The sequence below is a fragment of the Anser anser genome (assembly GCF_964211835.1).
Source record: "Anser anser genome assembly, chromosome: 1".
Classification (NCBI taxonomy): Eukaryota; Metazoa; Chordata; class Aves; order Anseriformes; family Anatidae; genus Anser; species Anser anser.
The window spans coordinates 11,123,655-11,138,717 of NC_139720.1; the positions used below are offsets into that span (position 1 = coordinate 11,123,655).

Sequence of the window (15,063 nt, forward strand, 5' to 3'; positions counted from 1 at the left end):
AGTAAGACAGGCAAAAAAAAAAAAAAAATTGAAAAATAAAGTTCGATTTCAGGTTGGCCACCAGATGACACTAGAGAACTATGAATGATGTTTTTTTTCAAGAAGCTATAAGGATGAACAAATGGCTTTGGGGACATTTCATGCATGCTTTGCAGTCTGTAGGTTCCTTCTGTGAAGGCAGCAGTGGGATTCATTTTCAGATCGTTTGAAATTCAAAAACTTGAATGTGAAAATATCAGTACTACGACTATGTGCACAAATTATAGGCATAATTGCCTCGTCTATGCCTTTAGTTGTATCAAGATGTTAAAATATCATTTTAACCCTTCAGTTACCATATTTCTCTTGGTAAAATACAGCTAGGTAATGTTATCTGGGCAATGAGCACGCATTTGTAAACAATTATTTGCATTCCCACTGACTGTGTGAATCAGGTGCCTCTTCTCCATTATATTATTAGTATTTGCAAATAGTGGACAAATAAGTATTTCTTCATATTTAATTTATATGTGTATGTATGCATTATGATAAAATCTCAATTAAAATTGGTTTTGCTGATATTACTGTTATGCAGGTCTTGTATTAACCTTTCATTATGGGAAATTTTAATTCATCATGAACTTTTCCTGATAGCTTTTAGTTCTGGTAAATTTATTTTGCATTTGCAGTAAAAAAAAAAAATCACAAAATTAATTTGGAAGTATTAACAGGATTTACATTTGAAATTACGGTACCTGTTTACTTCAGTTCTAAATTATGTAAACAAAATTCAATAACACAATAATAAATAACTAAAAATTAACATTACATTTCCAGTGATATGGATATTTTAGCTATCATATTGTTGTTTCTTTTGCATTTATATGACAGGTATGCAGTACTTCTTTCATGGCAAAACCTTTGCAACACAGGTGTTGGACTATACAATATGATGTTCATGAAAGAATATTAAATATTAAATAGTCTCAGCATCAAAAATGTGTAGCTGTTTACCTATCTTCAGTGTGAAAATAAGCTATATTAATGAAAATCACATATAAGGTCTCTCTTATAAATACAATAGCAGGATGCGATAATTTAAACACAATTGAGCATTTTGCAGCATGCTTTGAATGTAATTTCCATCTTAAATAATATATCAGTACTAATGTTATAAGCTGTTGATATACACATACTTTTTTTGGTTCCTCTAAATGATTGGCAAAATGCCCAAAGGAGATCAACTGGAATGCTAACTACATGGACTGCATAATTGTGTCTCAGTCTCCCTAATTAAACAAACAGATGCTTGATAAATTATTATGTGTTAACATTTGACACACTCCCTTCAGTGCACATTTGAAATAGATTTCCATTTTTTTTCCTTCTCTTACATTGAACAATTACAGGTTGTGGTTTTCCAAACATGGGTAAGGTTTAAAAAGAAATGGTTGTCCCTGGGATAAAACTGCACAACATTCTTGCTGGTTATTTTTCACCAAAACTATTTTTCCAACAGGATATTGAGTTTTCTTCAGAAGGAAATTTTTTGGAATGTGCCTGCCTTCTGCAGATAATTTAATCTTTTATTTTTGTTGGAAGGAGAGAACACCTGACAGCTGAAAATCCTTGGGCTGAAAACAAAACAAAACAAGACATGAAAATTTGGAAATGCCCTCCAGTGCCCTACATCACACATCTGGATCAGTCCTCACCCCCAAATGCACTGCAGTCATGGGACTCCTTCAATGCACCCCAACTGTCAGGAGGGTGAAGCTCTTCTGTGGGGAGGCACTTAACTGCAAGGCCAGGAAAAGGGGCAAAATAGAACTTCTATAAACCTCTACAGAAACTTTATTAAGCCTTTTTTTTTTTTTTTTTTTTTTTAGATTGCAATTGAGGTTTGTGATGAATGCTTTCAGATGTTTTTGTAGAGAAAAAAACATGTATTTTGTGATCTCTTCATTAGTTAGTTTATAGTGCCCTCCTTGCACAGAGCAATTCAACAGAGGCCAGGATGGAATGTCCACCTACAGATGGGGGTCAGGATCAGTTCTGATGAGGGTAACCAGGTCTGGGTTGAGGGGAACCAGGCCTGGAATGGCTGGACAGGGCTGTGGGGGAACATGATAAGGCCTGGCCTGGATCACAGGTCAGCAATCTGGGCTTCAGATGAGCAGAGTGAACCTCTGGGCATGGCTGCAGTATACATCCAGGATAACTCAGGCTGAGGCAAGCACGAGAACCTCAGCATCAAAGCAGCTCCCAAGGGAAGGCGATACCTCCTGCATGGTGAAGAGATTTCTCAGCAGAATTGCTGATGAAAAGCATCCTCTGAGGGATTTTCCAACTTTTTTTTTTTGAAGTGACCCAAAGCTCGCAGAGCCTTCTCAGACATGGAAGAGGGGAATGCCCTCAGCTCTTTTCTTCACCGCAGGCAATCTTTTGAAACACATCTCTCCCAGGCACAGCACAGCACTGTTTATGGGAGTGCCCTCAAAGTATAGTCTACAGACACTGTGCTACTCTATTCCCCCCCTTATTGCTATCCATCTCTGGGCACTTCAGGGACATGCTTGGAAGGATCTGGCAGGTTTTGTGATGCACAAGAAGGTGGCCAGGACATTGTGCTGCAGTCTGAAGCACTGTATCTTTTTCTGGGACCTGTTTTAGTGCAGTAGCAGTTCAGGCAGCCTGGCCACCTCTTTTAATTAGTAAAAAAATATTTCCAGTAGCAGCCAATCTGGAAATCACAGACTGTGCTGACCAGATATGTCATGCACTGTAGTTATAATTGCACCAGCCATAATTGTACAGTAGAAATATAACTACTCTTTGAGATGTGAAGTGTTAACAGGTCTCAATTTATCCTTTTCCATGCTTGCTTCTGGTCATGCATCTAAGAGGTAAACCTGTTGATGTTAGCTGCAGAGATCCTGGAAGAGGTCTTGAAAAGATTTCTTTGTCCAAGGAGGCTGAAAGAATCAGTGGCAATTCTACAAATGAGTTAAAGCTTGTCTGCTAGAGCACTACAAGCCTTTGAGACTTATTTATTTATTTATTCCCAAACCAGCAATAACATATTCAGGAATATGCACAAAATGCATAAACAATAGGAACTCTAGACACAACTGGAAGTGAGTATACCCATGCATGTGCAAGAAAACTTCATAGCTCTGCTTCATGTGCTGCAGGTTCTTGGGTGATGGCTGGTGAAGCCCACAGAGCTTCAGCAATGAGAAGAGGATCTCTGGACCTCAGGTGATGCTGCTTGATGGAGGGAGTAGGCTGAGAGACCTTACAGGGTGGGTTGGGATCCCAGTGAAATGGAGAGCTACAGGGGACAAGGACAGAGTTTTAAGCCTCTTGGAAATGCTGGAATGTGCCTTTTGTGCTGGGAAAATAAGGCAGCTCTGACAAGCTTTGAGAAGCACTGTTGACCTATCAGTCAGATTTAGTTTTTTGTTGTTGTTGTTGTTGTTTGTTTGTTTGTTTGTTTTCTTTTCTTTACTGAGAGTTCTGCCTTTGGACTGGCTGTGCTTATCTCTTCCCCAAGACTGTTTTCACCTTTGTGTCTCTGATGTTCTGGATTAACATTTGGCTTTAATTCTAACTTTTAAAATCACAGTATTGTTCAGTTGAAACCATCCATATTACAGCTGTTCGTAGGTAAAATACTTTTCCTTTAGTCCTCCTTTAAAACATCTGATTTAATTCATTTACAGCTAACAAATGCCATCTAGTGGATTTTTTTGTGCTTTATTTAGCGTCTAGTAAAATATAATAGCTCAGCATCAATTGGTATTTGTAAAAATTAAAAACAGTCAATACAGAAAGGCCTACTGCAAACTTTGGGCATACTGTTGTTATCTCCCCTGCTTTTGTGGACCGAGAGGTAAATAAGTGCACATTTATATCACAGTATCACAGTATCACAGTATCACAGTATCACAGATTTCTAGGTTGGAAGAGACCTCAAGATCATCGAGTCCAACCTCCGACCTAACACTAAGTACTCCACTAAACCATATCGCTAAGCTCTACATCTAAACGTCTTTTAAAGACCTCCAGGGATGGTGACTCCACCACCTCCCTGGGCAGCCCGTTCCAATGCTTAATAACCCTTTCGGTAAAGAAGTACTTCCTATCATCCAACCTAAAACTCCCCTGTCGCAACTTTCGCCCATTCCCCCTCGTCCTGTCACCAGGCACGTAGGAGAACAGACCAACCCCCACCTCTTTACAGCCTCCTTTAAGGTAACTGTAGAGAGCGATAAGGTCACCCCTGAGCCTCCTCTTCTCCAGGCTGAACAAGCCCAGCTCCCTCAGCCGCTCCTCGTAAGACTTGTTCTCCAGACCCCTCACCAGCTTGGTCGCCCTTCTCTGGACTCGCTCGAGCACGTCCATGTCCTTCCTGTAGCAAGGGGCCCAAAACTGAACACAGTACTCGAGGTGCGGCCTCACCAAAGCCGAGTACAGGGGCACAATCACTTCCCTAGACCTGCTGGCCACACTGCTTCTTATGCAGGCCAGGATGCTGAGAGGTAAATAAGTGCACATTTATATGCTTGTGTTGATGTGTGGTATCTTCTTAATGGCCAACCATTATATAATCATTGGTACAAATCAAGTTAGGGAAACCATGCTGCAAATTTTAAATGAAAAGTATATGTCCACAGTGAGACTTTTCCATATGCTTCACACCACTCTTTACTTCCTTCAAGCAAATACTATGATTCATAAGTAGTGTTTACATATAATTGAAAACAATAGAGAATGAGACATTCACTGCAAACTCAAAAAATTAAAACAATTTTCAAAAGCAGAGATTTGCAGATACTGTAAACAGCTTTTATAAGCATTGGAGTCTATACATATACACATATGTACATACACACCGGGAAATCAATGGACTGTGGAAGACTGCAGAGGTATATAGTCGTAAGCAGAAAAATTATAGGGACACACAGAAGATATAATTGTTTCTCAGGACACATAAATGATCAAGTAGAAGCTTTAAAAGCAATATGTTTTCACAATGCACATAATTAAATTGTAGGATACATTTTTTGTGAGATTCTGACCACAAGTGTAAATGTGTTTAAAAAGGGGGTTACACAAATACATCTGAGGCAGACCCATCCTATGATGGATAGGTGTGAATGTGTATCATGTTTAAATATAATGTGTAGCTCAGGATTTCCCCCTGTGCTGAATGTAGGCAGAGTAAAGATGAAAAATTAGCCTATGTTTGTCTCTCTTTACGTATTTTTTTCCTTGAGAGAGAAATTACAGCTGATCACCTGGTAAAAGACTGGGACTTTGTTTCAGTTCTGGGTGTTTCTTCTGATGGTCTTATCTGGCTCAGAAACATTTTAGAGACTGTTTGATTCAATAAACAAGCTTTCCTACTTCAAATTTTCCCAAAATAAGTGCATATAATCCTTTACCATAAGGTACCAAATACCCACTGTTTTTATGCAATATATACACCACATATCTACTCATTCATTAAAATTCTGTCCTCTTTCACACTTCCCATTTTGACTTTTATTTCTTATTCCTTTTTGTTGTCTTCATCCATCTCCTTTCTGGCTTGGCTAAACAGGCCAAAGTGCTTTTCATACTGAGATTAACATCTCATTTGCACAGCTATGGTGTATGAATAAGTTGATAAAATAAATTGAGTTTGCCTGTTGCTACTTGGTGTACAATAAACAAGAACAGAGTTCATAAGTAAAATTACTCTGAGGTTTGCCCTTTGCAGCCAGTCTAATGAATCACTTTTCAAAGCATCTTCCAGGTGAATGGGGGTGAAAGATGAAGCTCACGAGCTGGTTCATTGCAGTTCATGGTATGTTAACTCTAAAGAGAAACAGACTTTGAGGGATGTCTTAGTCTCAAATTATCCTAATATATCTTGCATTCCTACATAATTAATTTAAAAACATAAATTGTGAAAAAATTGGAATAACAGTGCAACCATGTCAGTAGTGATTCCAGTGAGGGTGCAGAGTAACTCACAAGCACAGTTACAGGTCATGCATTTCCATCGGCTTGGAAAAAGCTACTAAATCCTGATTAGATTGCAGTTGTCAGACCACCATCTCATCACAAACTTTTGGTTTTCAACCAGTCTTTCTGGTTCTCTGAGAATGACACTTGTGGCCTCTACTGGAAATTAAGAAGCGTCTTCACGTTGTTTTAGATTCTAGCGAGCCATCACAAATGCAGAGGGCTAACTTGGGGATGACAGCAGTTTTCTGGCAGCTCTTCTTGGCTTTTGGAGAATCTAGAGGCAGCTGAAGTTTTGATTGTACAAACATTGTGCTGCTATTTAATAGTATACATTGAAAAAAACAGCCTATTATAGGTTCAAGAATGTTTCTCCATATGTTATCTATAGAAGAACACCAACTGCTTTCATACTAAATCATAGAATCATAGAATAATTCAGGTTGGAAAAGACTCTAAGATCATCTAGTCCAACTTTAATGTACCAAGAAAAATAAAAATAAAAACAAAAATAGACCCAGATGTGATCTCTCTTATATCACAGAGTACAAGACATCTCTGTACTCAGTCATCTTCCTCTGTCTGCCTGCTCTGTCCTTTCTCAGACAACATGGATGAAGGAAGGGACATATTTGGGCTGCCAAATTCTGCCAAAACCCAGAATCCAGCAACCAAGTCCATCTACTCTTCCTCTTCTTAAATAAATTTAATGCAGTATATGCCTCCCTGCTAGAAAGAAAGTTTTGCCGAGTGCTAAAGTGCTAGAGCTTTTGTGAAGGGAAACAGATTGATGTTTGAAATGTCAGTAACATTCACTGTTACTTAGCAATTTAAAGGCTGTACAGGAAGAGGAGGAGGTTTAAAGGTTTTTCTAGTCTTGAGAGGTTTGAAACTTTCATCTCCCACCTCCTAGCAAACTTCATAACTGTGATGATGAGGTGCATACACTATTCCTTTTCCTTTTTTTTTTCTTTTTTTTTCCCTGATGGCTGGGTCGCCAAGCAGACACAGTGTCAGAAAAGAGGTAATAGTAGAGAAGTATCTACCTTTCTCTGACAACTTTGTTAGGAGCTTGCAAAGATCTCTCAGGACTCGCCTTTCTCTCTCTCACAACCGAGTTTTTTAAAAATACACCATTACCATGGTGTCCAGGTCATTTATCTATTGCCACAGTACAACTGTGCCAACTCTGCCTGTACTGTAATTGCCTTCTAACTCCCGGCACGCTTTCCCAGTACTGTTGAACCAGTCTAAACTGTGAAGCAATGGCTCAGTGCACTGGCCATTGTCCTTGTAGCAGTAAAGAAAAAGTCAGAGACAATGCTGTGGCAGTCTACCTGACCCTACTGTAGGACAGCACTGACTTACCTTCCCTGGAGATACTAAAAAAGAGTAAAATTCCTTTTGTCTAGAACTTTTTGACATACTGACTACTTTCTCTCACTTTATTTTTACTATTATTATGAGATTTCTCAGGAATGCATAGTTTCTACACTGAGTGTTGCCTAGAAGAGAGTGATTGATGCAGTCCTACATTAAATATACTAAACAGTTCATGAGGTTAAAAGGATAACATAATAAACACATTTCACAAACTCGCACTTGCTCAACTGTTTACATTCAGGTCTACAGAAGAAAAAAAATCTGATTAATGAAGCTATTCTGGGAGTTTTCATATTAACTGATCGAATCCCTTTTTCTAGACATGAATGTCATAACGCAATATAAATGTATATTTTACAAAGTCGTTGTGAACTTTATAGCAGAATCGAGGTCACTAATGAGCTGGTTTAGAACTTCTATTCCGTTTGGTCTGTGTAAGTCTAGAGACATCTTTTTACAATAAATGTTCTGTATTTACCTTTGTCTTCAATGTGATTACATTGGTAAAGTTGAAAAAAAAAGAAAAAAGTAAAAACAACAGGGGCAAAATATAACAGGTAAGTAGGTTACATTTGTGGCAACTGATTTTCCTTATATTCAGAAAGACACACACACACTAAACCAAATGAGAGATTTCAGGAATATTGAAAATTTAATCAGCTTTCAGAATTTGATTCTCAAAGGACAAACTGACAGTTAAATATCTGGCGACATCTGCTGATTTCATTTTAAGTGTATACATTTTTATACTGTTCTGTAAGTAATGAAATAAGACACGATGAGTCAATGCATCTGGTGAAAACAGTGAGGATAATGTGATTCTCAAAACTATGGTTAAGATGTTTTTTGAATGTGAAAATTATAACAGCTGTGGAACACTATTAAAATTGAATGGTGATTTGAAACACTTTTGTGATTTGAGTATGAAAAATGGAATGGAGTGGGAGTTTCTAGGAATAAGAGCCTTTAGGGATATTTCTTATTAAATTAAACTTTATCTGGCTCATTCCTCAAAGCAGGGATCAACAGTTGGGATTTGATAGGTAGGAGGGGATGAACAAGCATCTAAAAGAATTGTAACATGTCTGTTTCTGCTCTGATACAATACCAACATAAAAACTTCTTTAAAAATCTCTAAAGAGAGAAGAGACGCATTTAAAAAGTAACAGGTACATTTATGCCTTTACAAGCTCATGTTTGGACAAATGTGTTTCAGACACCAGTTCTTTAATTTTCTGTAAAGGTACGAGTAATGTAATGTATATTTTACATTCAATACTATGCTTAGGGAAATATACCTGTTTATAGTAACCTATAATCGATTTAGATACTGATATGAAATATTGAAATATAATAAAAGGAAAACCTCTTCACAGGCAATTAAAAAAAAAATGCAAAAACTACTGTGGGACTTGTGATTAAAGAGTCAATACCTCAAAGTCCATACAAACATATAAGGTCTATAAGTAAATTCCAATAACTCAGATAACAGATACTTTATAACCTTTGAGGATGACAAATGAAAAAGAATAGAAGTACAATAACATTTAAAACAATTTAACAGAACTATTTTAAATCAAGTGGTAAAACTGTTCATGTCAAGACAATGTCTTTCTTCAGCATGGACAAGTTGATGCAGTATTTATTCTTTAAAGTTCCTTTGACTGACCTAGCAAGAAGGATTTTATTAATAATAGCTGTAAGAGCTCAAGAGCAATATTCTAAAAGGTAAGAGTTTTATCACCACACTGAAAGAGGAGTTTAAAAAATGAATCTATATATTGTCTTTTGAAGATATGTGTTTAAACATAATTTGTGAAAACAGTAATCAATACAGATTTTTCCTATTGACAATGAAAATCTCAGGTGCAAGGAAGCCTGGCTAGGTATGTAGACACACAACAGGTCCTTGTCCTCTCTTCCTAAGTACAGAGCATGTGGTGTTGCCTCAGTGTTGTTCCATCTAAGGTTTATAAAGTCTGATAGTTCAGGATCCTTTCTAGCTGTTACACCATAGTTCTGTGTAAACTGAAGCTGGTTAATCTCCAAGCCACTTTTCATATTGGCAGATGAGAGTAAGGAGAGCTTTCTTCATATCTTCAGTGGTCAGATGAGGTACTTTAACCACATATTAAATTAATGTTTTCTTTCATCAAGCATATAATATTACTATTAATTTTGGAGATACATATATATATTAATATCTCTAGTGATGGGTCAGTGTTACAGAATAGCTATGTGTAAGTTTATGAGTTAGTCTTTAACAAATGGATTGATAAGCCATGACTGATCAACTTGATATATAAATCTTGGTCAAAGTTTGCATTATGAGTATGAAGCAAAATTTTAAAACATAACATGAACAAGTACCTATTTACTGAATAAAGGGAGCAGTCCTTCAGAAAGCAAAGTATGTGATCATATAACATCTTAGCCATGAGTGATGTAGATAAAGTATTTTCCTAAAAATGATCTCAGTATAAAAAAATAATAACCCACAGAGGTGGAGAAACCTGCAATGTTAGAGATTCTGTCTTTGGGCTTAAACTCAAATGTGAATTCTTGCTCACTGATGGTACTTAAACACATAAAAATTGTGTTCAAGATGATAATGTTTTTCCTTTCAGAATACTGGTTGAAGTTTCAGCTGATACCTTTCACTTCCTTTCCCAGCTCAATTCTTTAAAGGAATTTAAGGTTGTTGAAATTTCATGGAGGAAGTTATTTGAATGAAATAAACAAAGAACTAAATATGAAACTTCTTCTTATGTCACTATATATTTATCAGGTCACAAAATTGAGGGTTATCATTTATCAATTTTCATGGGGTTATAAAAGCAATAATCCAAGAAATGATTTTTCCCTAGCTGTCCAATGGCAGAATCATAATCAAAGTACTAAGTGTTCATGACAACAACATTGAAACTTTTCTTTTTTTTTTTATACCAGTTGTAAAAGCTTTCTGGTAGAAAATGAAAAATACTATATAAATGTTAAATCATATAATTAAAAATACATTTTTTTCCCTAGATCATGTGCAGTACTCAAGGATAGAAGGCTCCTGCCTTACATGTTTCATTCATAAGGGAGGAATATTGAATGTTGGTGTGATGTTTTTCCAAAAGAAATAGATTAACACATTTTTTATTCCACTTATGCAGCTTATATCCTTATATATAATCCACTTATATCATTTCTAATATATATATATTTATTAAGGCATTAATGTTGTTACACGCCAGTCACTTTCATATCATCTATTACACTTCTATGTCCTTAAAAATCTTACAATATGACATTGTAAGTACTGCTCAGTCTTCAGAAAAATGATGAGAGGTGGGAGTTGTATGAAAGCTCATAAATTTCATATCATGTTTGAGCTCTGACATAGTAATTTAAATTTGATGTAAAGCTAAGGTACTGTTGCAAATGCATAAAAATGGAGATAATTTTTAAAAGAATAAATTTTTGAAAAATGTACATTGTGTTAGGGTACTTCCTGATTTGAATGAGATCTCTTTTCATCTCTGGAGAAAATCTATTCATTTGCAGATAGAGAGTTCTCATTCAGATTTTAAGTGTTACTTTTCTTGTGTATGCAAATACCTGTTTCTCATCAGAGTTTTTGAAGGGGGACACCGTCTGAGAGAGCATCTCAGCTCTTACTTCTAGAGCTCCATCCTTGCCAACATCTACCCTGCCTAATAAAATGTTGATTCTCATTTTGGATTATTCTCATTAAAGCTATTTCTTTCCTACTGACCTTTTGATAATTGTTTTTATCCAAGGTCCATTAACATACATTTTCACTGGCGAACTGGAAAAATTTAAGAACATTTATCCCTCTCTACTCATCCCTGTTTGTGATTTACTGCATCATTCAACATGCAAGCACACTGAAATAAACCAGTCAGACAACCACCTGCTACTATATAAATAAATAAATAAATAAATAAACAAATAAATAATAGCATAGGCAAAAATACTTATTTCCCTTTATAGCATGACAACTCAAATTAAGCAGTAAACTGCAGGACAAAGTGTCAGCAAGCAGTTGAGAACAGTTAGAAAAGTTAAACAACAATTGTAACTAGAGGAGAAAATGGATGTAAAATTGTACCTTTAAAAGGCAAAAGCAGGTTCAGGTAGTTGGCTGAGAAATTTTTGATGTAAGACAAGAATCCACAGGAAATGTGCTAATTCACAAGGTCAGCATTTTGGACAAGAACACACATTTCTTTCTTAAAAAAAAAAAAATATATATATATATATATACATATATATAACAACAATATATATGTAACAACAAGCAGTATGATTTTTCCCCGGAGTGGATTGGTCAAACAGGTTTCCCTGGAGTAAGAAAAAAAAAAAAAAAAAAGGTAGAAAATTTGTGATCTGTTGGAGGTATATTGTTTTCTGCTATGTGAGGTTCTGACATGGAAGACTGATTAAATGATCCAGACACATTTTTGGTATTTCACTTATTAAAGGCAACTACTTTCAGACAAACTGAGTGAGTGATGGGGTGTTTCTATGAATGAAGGAGTACCTGGCATCCTGTCGCTCTGGATTTGACCGAATCACCATGCTGGTGATATTCAGGTATTTACAAAAATATTCACAAAAAGATCACAAAATAGCACCTTAACATCCACCCTGCTACTCACATACCTCTCAGCTGAAAATCTTTTGTCAATGTGTTAAATTGTGATTTCAGTCTTTCAGCTCACACCAGGTAAACACTTTAGTACTGAGATGATTCAATGAGCAGGTCAGAAAATAGGAGGAAACTGCAAGATCTTGTAGGACACTTTGAAGGAGGTTCAACATCTGGAACTGTCAGATAAATAGTTAAATAGTTAGGAACAAAATTTGCAGAAATATCATGGCAAGAGTCACATTGATGTCTTTCAAGAGAAGACACTGATGCTAGATATGCCATGTTTAATTCTTGACTATTTACAATGCTACGATAAGCAAACTAATGTAATGACCTCACCAAGTTCCTACTGATAGATCCCATTGTCCCATCCTCTTCACAGTTAGAACTCATCTTCTCCTGTTTATTTATTTATTTATTTATTTATTTTATGTAACTCTCCGCTAATTGTACACAGTCACTTGGCTAGTTCAAGTGCGTCCATTCTGTTCTCCTGCCTTCTGTTGTCTCCAGACTGTAGTGATAGCTAGTGTCTATAGTGTCTAGAAGACCATGAACGCCAGAAGACAGTCAGTTACCTAAAATTGAGGTAGGTGTTTCTCAATGGAGAGGAACCATAAACTGTAAAAGATTTTGTTAGCTCTATATTTTCCCTTCTCTCCAATGAGAAAAAAGGAGAAACTCTACTCCCTTTACAGCAACATAGGAGATGGCTGGAGACTTTTGGTAACGGTGAATATGTAATTTTAAACCATTCAGAAACTACCTTGCTGACTCTTAAACTCCACTTCTTCCAGAGGCTGCTACCTCCTGTGCCTCATCTACAGCTTTTAAGAGCCTCAAAAGAGTTCCTGGTACTGCTGCTGCTAAGATGAGCTAGCAACTCTGTTCCTTTACCAGCAGTCCCAGCATCCTAGTAGCAAGGACTCTTGTATGTGTCTTATTCATTTATATATCTCTGCTGATTTGGATAGAATATTTTTACAGTAATTAAATGTGCCTTACAATTAACATGTAAAGCCCTCTCTTTGGGTAATTTAAGATTTACAGCTCTAATTCACTTAAAAAAAGGGGTGGGGGGGCGGGGGGGGGGAGGGGGTGGAGAGAACTATCCTATCTTTTTTCATACTACCTCTAAAATAATAAATCTCTTGAAAGTGGGAGACTGACCTCAGTGCATGTGTTTAAGTATCTCTTTAATGTTTTTAGTTTTTTTCTGCACAAAATCCATAGCTCCACTGTGCAGTAGAAGTTATATAAAGACACAATCAAACTCTGCTCTGCATGCAACTCCATCTGCTTTCAGAGGTGCTCTTCAAAAAGGTAACAGGTCATATATGGGTCTGTAAAAATATAGGATTAGCTGATACATGTTTATCAATTCCTCTTTTTATACCATCAAATAGACAATGACAAATTCTCTAATATTATATAACTAAAGTAGAATGGTGAATATTGGGGATTGGACTAGATGATCTTTCAAGGTCCCTTCCAGTCTCTAACATTCTGTGATTCCTAACATTCTGTGACTATTAACATCATTTTTTCCCTAGATATTGAGTTTACCAAATCCTGAGGTCAAAGAAAATAGTCTGCAATGGAATTTTTATATTTATTGTCCAAGTTTTATTGCAGACAACATAAGACAAGAAAACAAAAAAACAAACAAACCAGAAGTTAGAGTATTTAAGCCATCAATTGTTTAAAATAATTTACAATGTAAATCATATTTTAATACCGTTTTCCTATTAGGAGTGGATACAAAGTTCCATTAACCACATATGCAGAATGTTAGCAAACTGTTTTTCATTACACTGTAGTACTCAATCCCAAAAGATTTTATTCAGATAAATTTAAAGTTAAATCCATAATTTATTTAGTGTCCAAATATATATAAAAACAAAACAAAACAAAAACAAAACTGTGAAGAGTATTTCTAAAAAGAAATTAAAAAAAAAAAAGAAATAAAAGAAATAAATAAAAGAAATAAATAAAACAATAGAGTTTTATTTTACAGAGTGTTTTCTATTTAAAAAGTACTTCCTTTTTTACTATTACGATCTTTGGTTGCAAATTCAGAGCTGCATCCTGATCCCATTCAAAGGGAAGATAAGATTGTGTTAGTATCTGTGCTTGAAAAGCTTAATAGTGATCTAAATGTATACCTATAATAGCTTCCCCCTATTAGCCATAAAAATTTTTAAGATGTTTGTCTACACCATACTTCTGTGATGTTACCTTATTCTCTCTGCTGAATTCTGATGCTCTCTCACATTCAGGCACTGCAGTCCCACTGGGATCTGAACATTCATGGTGCTTCCAGCACCCATGCATTGCCTCTCATTTTTCCAGTCGGTTTGTGTATATTTTTAAAATGATTACAACTCTCATTTTCTTGTAGTTGAAGCAAGTATAAAATTATCAGAAAAAAAAAAAAAAAAAAACACGTTATTTACAAGGGCCCTGGGAAGAGTTTTACAGACAACCCATCTGAAAGAGTCTCACTTGTGGTTTAGAACATTTCACAAACAAGCCAGCTCCTGAATATAAGCGATCTGCCAAAAAAATTTGCCTGGTTCTTACACCTGTAAAGAGAAACATCCTAACTCTTCATCTTGCCAGAAATACAGAATAATTTAAAAAAAAAAAAAAAAAAAAGAGGTTGAAAGGTTGTGCAAACAATCTTGTTAGCAGAAGAATCTGATCATAGTAATTTAATGGTATTTAACTTCTTTTCACATGCTAAGTTTTTCTCCCTGTGCTTCTGTTTAAATACTCTCTACTAACAAGCCATTAGCTAATGCATAACATTTTAAGAAAACCTGTAAATGAAAGTTTATGATTGTTGAGAAGCAGAAGAAAAATTCTAGAAACAAAACCATAATACATATTTATCTCTGGAAGTGTAATGAAGTCCAGTGTGTTCAAGAAATACATTAAATTATTAGAGCTTAATTTATGACTGTTAATTGATCACTAGAAAGCAAACTTATGACCACCAGATTAAATTTGAATTTAACTCC

The 15,063-nt window shown here is 35.8% G+C and overlaps 1 long non-coding RNA gene across 1 annotated transcript in view; it reads left to right on the top strand.

Annotated features, from left to right (window-relative positions):
* LOC310903318 overlaps nucleotides 1-15,063 on the top strand; it is a 111,557-nt gene that overhangs the window by 50,496 nt on the left and 45,998 nt on the right. The window contains exon 2 of the long non-coding RNA XR_014587456.1: nucleotides 3,174-3,240. This is a non-coding gene — a long non-coding RNA (uncharacterized lncRNA). The remainder of the gene's footprint in view (nucleotides 1-3,173; nucleotides 3,241-15,063) is intronic.